Source organism: Mesocricetus auratus, unplaced genomic scaffold (assembly GCF_017639785.1).
Source record: "Mesocricetus auratus isolate SY011 unplaced genomic scaffold, BCM_Maur_2.0 Super-Scaffold_100021, whole genome shotgun sequence".
Lineage (NCBI taxonomy): Eukaryota > Metazoa > Chordata > Mammalia > Rodentia > Cricetidae > Mesocricetus > Mesocricetus auratus.
In genome coordinates, this window is record NW_024429202.1 from 5,239,505 (window position 1) to 5,246,834 (window position 7,330).

The 7,330-nt window shown below is 51.2% G+C and overlaps 1 long non-coding RNA gene across 1 annotated transcript; it reads right to left on the minus strand.

Annotated features, from left to right (window-relative positions):
- Window positions 1-301: 301 nt before the first annotated feature.
- LOC121133360 lies at window positions 302-6,406 on the minus strand. Its single transcript, XR_005870209.1, has 2 exons — window positions 6,176-6,406; window positions 302-2,490 (listed from the first exon to the last, which is right to left on the minus strand). It is a non-coding gene; the product is annotated as an uncharacterized LOC121133360 (long non-coding RNA).
- Window positions 6,407-7,330: the final 924 nt, after the last annotated feature.

Genomic DNA, 7,330 nt, shown 5'->3' on the forward strand with positions numbered 1-7,330 from the left:
ACTCTCCCACATGCCTGACAACACGCAGCCTAGGACTATCCCTAGTAGCAACTGGAGTACTTTCCTACTTTTCTGAAGAGCACAGAAGCCCTGTTCTCAGACCTCACCCCCATCCCCAACCCAGCCTGAGAAACCATTCATTCGCCTCATTCAAATGCTGGCAAATTGCTGAGAAAGCTTTTCGGATGCAGGCAGATCAGATGCCTTAAATCATCTTATCCTGTTCCCAACACTTAATAAATCTGTGGTGGACACCTTCTCGCTGGCTGCTGGCAGCCAAAGAAAAAGACAGTTTTACAGCTAAACCCACAAAGAAATCACTTCGTGTTCGGCTTATCGGACTCCATTACTCCCTGCTTAAGCAGGGACACACTTTTTTTCTGCTGTGAAACCATCATTTTAGCACACACTACAGTATTTGCAAAAGGATCCAGGAACATCCAGTGGTGGCCAACAAACCCCTGGGGTGTTGAGACCTGGGGGTGCAGAGGCCTTGGGGTGCACATTTCAAGGGAAGTAGAAGGCACTCTGGGGGAGGGTGGCTGTCTGGGTACCGACAAGGTTCTGACAGGGGACGCTGAAGCATAGTACGGACTGTCAACCTAGAACTACCACAGGGGCATGCCTCTGGGCATGCCTGAGGGCTTCCTAGATTAGGGTGACTGAGGCAGGAAGACTCCCCGTACTGTTGGCAGCGTGGATCCATAGACGGGGATCCCTGGCTGTGTACCAAGAGAAGGAGCAGAGTGCCCGCATTCCTGGTTCTCCACTTCCTGACTGAGGACGCAGGGTGACCTGTCGCCCTCTGCTCTGCTGTAGCCTGACCTCCGCCACAGGGGACTATGTCCACTTGAACCACCAGCTAAGGTAGACAGTGTCATTAAGTCTCTCTTGTCAGGCATTTTGTCACAGCAGTGAGAAAATGAACCAATCTGAAGAAGGAGGGTGGCGTTGCCACTCCACGCTCAGGCCACAGAGGTGGCGTTTGGGCAGAAACCAGCAGCAGATCTGCTGGTTACCCCTGGGAAGCCGAGCCTAGCTACAGAAAGTGGCTGGAGCCTCAACTCTGGCTATGACGCTTGAATAACGTGTGCAGGCCCTAGAATACTCAGTCTCTATGCCTCGGTGTCTCCCGTGGATTGCAGGCATCAGAAACAGCACCTGGATCCCAGCGCTCCACAGAAGGTTACTCTTCTGCTCTCTGTGTAGCCAAAATCTCATCTGGAGTGGAGCCAGGAGCATTTGGTGAAAGTTACAGGGGCTCTAGCCCTGACAGAATGTCTCTGTCTCTAAAGGACAGTAACAGCAAGCCACCCTGGCTCAGGGGCACTGAAAATCATGTTAGAGATGGGAGTGGCAGCCAGCCTCCAAAGTGGGCCTTGGTGTCCCTGCCTCTGGTGAAGCTGCCTCCAACACCGAGAGTGCACGTTTGCAGCCCGGGGAACACAGCCGGGTGTTTCTGAGGTTGGGGATGGTTTGAGGGCCGCCTCCTGTTGTTCTTTGCCAGCTGTCACACCATGGGCGCTCCGCAGGCTTCTACACAGACCACGCTGAGGAAAACCCTGGGTCAAGTGCCAGCACCCCCTTTCCCACCATGTAGCAGTCTCCTGAGAAACGGGGCCACAGCCTCAGTCATTCCGCAGATATCAGGAAACAGGAGGCCACGAAGCAGGGCCGGTGAGCTAGCTGAGTCGTCCATGCGTTTGCTGAACAAGTGTAAGGATCTGAATTCAATCCCGAGCACCCATGGAAAACAGCCTGGGGTGGTGCCATGCACGTGAAATTTCAGTATTGAGAGGGGCCAAACTGGAGGATCCCTAGCCAACCAGACTAGCAAGTGTCTGAGTCCCAGGACCTAGCCAGAGACCCTGTCTTAAGGAAACAGTGTGGACCGCACCAGAATCACAGCATGGAAGAGAACATCCCAGAGCCATGGCCAAGAGCAAACTCCTATGAGCCGTAAAGAAATCTGTGCGTATCTAACCATTAGAATCTCAGTGCTTGTTACCGCAGTGTGACTTGGATTAACTTGGCCCGTTAGCGTGTGCTCCAAACAGCGCAGCGACTAACTGTGGTGGAACTGCCCGGCTCAGGTAGGAGAGCAACGGAGCAAACCACAAGCCACCATGATGTCACCACTGCCGTCTCAGGCCTTTGCTGCTACCACAGGAGGCTGTCTGTGCGGTGCTCATTAACAAACCGTGGGGCACAGCTTGTGACCGAGGGCTCCTGACAAAGGAGGGGACAGAGCAGCAAAAGGCAGCAACAGACACCGCGCTGTTGGCGAGTTTACAGATGAAGCTGGGGCCGGCAGACACCATGAGGCCGTTTGCTGTGTACATGACAATCAAAGCTAGGCAGTGTGAGCACCGGATCATCTGCCCAAAGGTGTCCAGACGCTTCTCCTTTCGCTGTGGTTCCTCAGCGAGCTGATTCTCATACTTACAGATGACTGCCACAGCTCCGGCCATTTCATCTTCCTGCACTCACCTTTTAACCAGAAAAAGAAAAAGAATTTTCGAGAGAGTTTCCCCTTTAGTGCCTCTGTCCACTAGACCAATGTTTTTCCTAGGAGTCCCAGAAAATCTCTTCTGTGGGATTGGGAAGGCCTGACTCATAAGGCTGCACAACAAGAAACAGAGGATACTTTATTCCTAAACCTACTTCCATGTGAGAAAAACCAAGATTTATTTAGCAGAAAAGGGAAGTGACAGCTATTGAGAAAGTTGTCAAGACCCTCTATAAATGGCATTGTCTAATAGCAAGGCATTAAATGCAAGAGCAGGAGAGGCTGGGGAGATGGCTCAGTCAGTAAAGTTCCTGCCTTGCAAGCATGAGGACCTGAGTTCAACCCCCAGGGCCCACATAAAAGCAGCCAGAAACAGTGGTGTACACTTACAACCCACTGTTGGGGGCCCAGGGTCAGGTGGAGTCCTGGGGCTCCTGCCTAGCCTACTTGGTGAGTTAAAGGTCTGGAAGATTCTCTCTCTCTCTCTCTCTCTCTCTCTCTCACACACACACACACACACACACACACACACACACGGTAAGATAGTTTTTCTAATCCCTTCCCAAGCAAATCCTATGCCTGCTCTTCTTCAAGTCAACTCCTTCAAATTACACAAGACTCAGAGACAGCAGGGGTCCATCAAGGCTCCCTGATGGATAAGATGATCTCCTAACTCCTGAACCAAGTCTGAGCCCATGCCAATCAATGTTTTCCACGTGGGTTCCAGGGAACAATACTCATCAGCCCCCCTACAAAGCAGACAGCATTGGGTGGCCAGATGTTCAGCCTCACCTAGGCAATTGCTGAGTCCCACCGCCTGCTGAAGCCCTGAGAAGTCCTTCAGACAAGCGCTGACCTGATTACAACCAATTCAGTCACTCCCAAGACGCAGCAAAGCATGGAACTGTCATCTTGTGGAACCAGTCCCACTGTAGGCCTGGTGTTCTGGAAAACACCCTTTGGGAATCCTGGCCCAAAGCAGTGCAGTTTCTTACCACCCCACCCACCACAGTCACGGCGCTGAACAGAGCCATCTGTGGAGACAGTAATTACCAGCATATGCTGCGAGCCAATGCCCGTTCTGCTCAGGTGGTGGCTTCTTTCTTTCTTTCTTTCTTTCTTTCTCTCTTTCTTTCTTTCCCTTTTAATTCTCTAGTTAATGAAGAAGTTTATTTTTGTTCGTTTATTTAGTAATTGTAATCACTTTCGAGAAAGATCTAGTATGTGTCATTTAGAGAGAATGCAAATGGAGTTGGGGATATTGTAGAAACCTCGAAGGCTGCCTCTGGCTCAGGGAGAGCTGGTGATGTCATCGGAACACCTTACCCTGAACATCAGGTGCAGGGCAAACGGACCACCTGCTTCTAAGAACAGCTGGGCGCCAACTACCTCTTTGCAAGCATGCTGCCCCCCCCTCCCGCTCCGTCCATCTATATACAGGGTGGTGAAGGAGGCAGAGTTGTGGAATGATTTGGAGGCCCCAGATCGGGTTGCAGGTTCTGGATTCTAGGCTGGCTGTCCCGCCACACAGGAGGAGGGGCAAACACAAGAACCACCTCCAGGTCCAGGATTCCAGATTCCTCTCAGCAGTCTTGACTAACATAACACTTTTTAAAGTTACATTTGTTTTATCCCATGTGTATGACTGTTTGCCAACAATCATGTATGAGCCCCACATGAATGCAGTACCCCCCCAGAGGACAGAACTGGAGTTATAAGATGGCTTTTAGCCACCATGTGGTTTCTGGGAATCAACACAAAAATCTCCTGCAAGAGCAAATGCTCTTAACCACTGGACAATCTCCCCAGTGTCCCCCTTTATCTTCTCATCCAGTGCTGAGGAAGGAACCCAGTCGTGCATGTGGTAGTCACGTGCTCCACCAAGGAGCTACATCTCAGCCCATCCGTTCCATTGTTCAGTTTCCGGGGAAAACAATCACAGGGGAGCCATCAAGATGCTTAGGTAGATAAGAGCACCTGTCTCCAGGCCTGACCCGCTGCATTAAGGGAAACCAACTCCTGCGGGGAGTATTCTGACCTCCACATTCAAGCTGTGGCACAAACACGCAAGCATGCAGTAAAGAAATGTTATTTAGCCAGCCGGTGGTGGTGCACGCCTACAATCTTAGCACTCAGGAGGCAGAGGCAGGCGGATCTCTGTGAGTTCGAGATCAGCCTGATCTACAGAGCGAGTACCAGGACAGGCTCCAAAGCTACCCAGAGAAACCCTGTCTCGAAAAACCAAGAGCAAAATAAAAGAAATGTTTTTTAAAAACAATCACACAGAGGCATGTACATATCCATGAACTCTCTGAAACTAAACACGCCAGAGTAAACTGTGCTTCTGGAAGATGCAAACACAGCTTACCACACCACAGGACCCCCAGCACTGCCTTCCAGCTCTTCCGTCTCCAGAGCAACCATCTTCCCGCCTTCTAGTACCACAGACGAGTGTTGTCTGGGACCTGCTATAAATGGAACCAAATGGTGTGAACACATCCTCACACCCAGCTTATTCAGTTCATGAAATTCTCCCAAGATGTGGAGTGTGACCATCTGTCACTTCTCACTGCTGTGTAGTGTCCTATGTGTGAACACACCTGCTTTGGCTTGTCCATTCTGGTTCCGAGAGATACATTTCCAGTTTGGAGCTATTGAAAAACAGCCGTTTGAAGCCTGCAGGCCGATGAGGAAAGGGGCTTGGTGTGAAGCCTGGACACCTGACTTTGACCCCCAGCACCCACACAGTCGAATGAGAGTGGACTCCCACAGACTGTCCCGTGATCTCCTACACATGTGCCGTGGTGAGCATGTGTGTGTGCAAACACACACACACATACACGCACGCATATATGCTAAAGAGGTGGGTGTGCTTTTTCTTTTTAAAATGGTGCTTCTGTGAACGTTCCAGTCCATATTTTTTCAGAGGAGCAGATGCTCGCCCTTATGTGGTTTAGACTCAGGCGGAGGTCCTGAACCATAAGGCACACCATGCTAAAATCATCCACACCCATCTACATGAGATATGTGTGTGAGTTAAGTTGCCTCCCTCTCACTAGGCACCTAGTGTGGTCCACCTGTCCTCATGGTCATGGTCATTCTGGCCAGGTGGCATCAATGTGGTTGTAATGCGCCTTCTGCAGATGAGCTATGTTGTTTCCCTTTTCCTGTATATCGGGCACTGGGCTATTGTGATGGCTGATCTTAGTTGTCGGGAGTCACCCGGGAGACACACTTCTAGGTGTGAGTGTGAGGTTTAACTGAGAGTGGGTGGCGGCTTCACCTGGCAACCAGGATAGATAGAGATCCAAGGACAAAGCAGGGTCTCCTGCTTCCCTCTGTCTCCTGAGGGAGTGCATGTGTGTATCACATGTCAGTCTCCCTATTCTTCAACCTTCCGAAGTAGATTAGACACCAGCAACTCTCAGCTGTGTGACCGGGTGTTCCGGGATGGACAGGGACCCCTAGAGGCTTCCAGTTTCATGGGCTGAGCAGTTTGGGGGTTCTCATCCTCTCCAGGGCGCAGACAGCCATGTTGGACTCCCAGGCCCTTATTACATAAGCTAGTATAGTAAGTCTGTGTGTGCACTCTGTTGGCTATGTTCCTTTAGACTGATACAACTATGCCCACTCTGAACAGTGTGCACAGAGCTCATCCATTCTTACCTTGATTTTCCTGTTGCTAACTTGCGCGTTGTGGTATAAGCATAGGCCTGCTGTTTGTCGCTCTCCCACACTCCACTCTGGCCAGAAAACAAGTTCTCCGTAGGAGGAAAATCCTTCTGGAAGTGGACCGCTCCCAGCTAGGGCAAGTTCACATCACCTCTCCCAGGGTACCTCTGCTTCAAGGCCGGGCTGACCAAGCGGAGGAGATGCCACGCATGTACGGTAAGCAGCTTCAGAGCTGCCCTGTGCCTGCCTGCAGCGTGGCCTTGTGAGTGTGCAGTGGGTGGGATGGGGGAGGGGTTGTTTTGTCCTTCTGGCTGGAAGAGCACATTTCTCTTGCAGACAATAGCCTCTTTGTGAAGGGTAGAGGCCAGGGATTTCTAAGACAAATTCCAAAAGTTCTAAGAAATTCCACAAACCAGACTGGGGAGATGGGGCATCTCCCGAGAATTCTGGACAGTCCCCAAGGATGGTGAGGCTAGGCGGAGAGGCCTTTTAGCAAACGGGTGCTGTGAGTGGTTTGCTTTAAGACATGGTGTGAGGCCATCACCTAGTCCTCCCAAGGTCCCCGCAGATTCTGATGCTCACACAGATCTGTAGACGTGTGTACTTAGTTCAGGGAGCAAACGAGAAGGGAATGAAGTGGAAAGACAGCATCCACCTAGTCACAGGAAGTGCAGACAGGCTCTCCAATGCATGACACCCTGGGAGACGGAGAAAGCATGATGCTGGCAAAGGGAAAGGAAAGAAGAGCTGAGGGCCAGTAGGATGGTGCAGCAGAGAGAGCTGCTCGCCAGCAAGCCCAGCGCCCTGAGTTCAGTTGCCTGGATTCACATAGCGCAGGAGAAAACCAGCGCCCACTGGCCTTCACAGCAGCAGTGCAACACACCTACATATAACTTACGAAATGCACTCACAAAATATTTCTTAAAAAGAAAAACCTGTAATTATGCCTCAGACTCAGATCCAAGCAAGAGACCGCTGCTGGCTAGTTTTTATGTCGACCTGACACAAGCTAGAGTCATTTTGGAAGAAGGGATCTCTGTTGTGAAAATGCCTCCACCAGACCGGACTGTGGCCAAGCCTGTGGCACATTTGCTTGACTGATGATGGGTGTGGGAGGGCCCAGCCCACTGTGGGTGGTGTCGCCTCTGG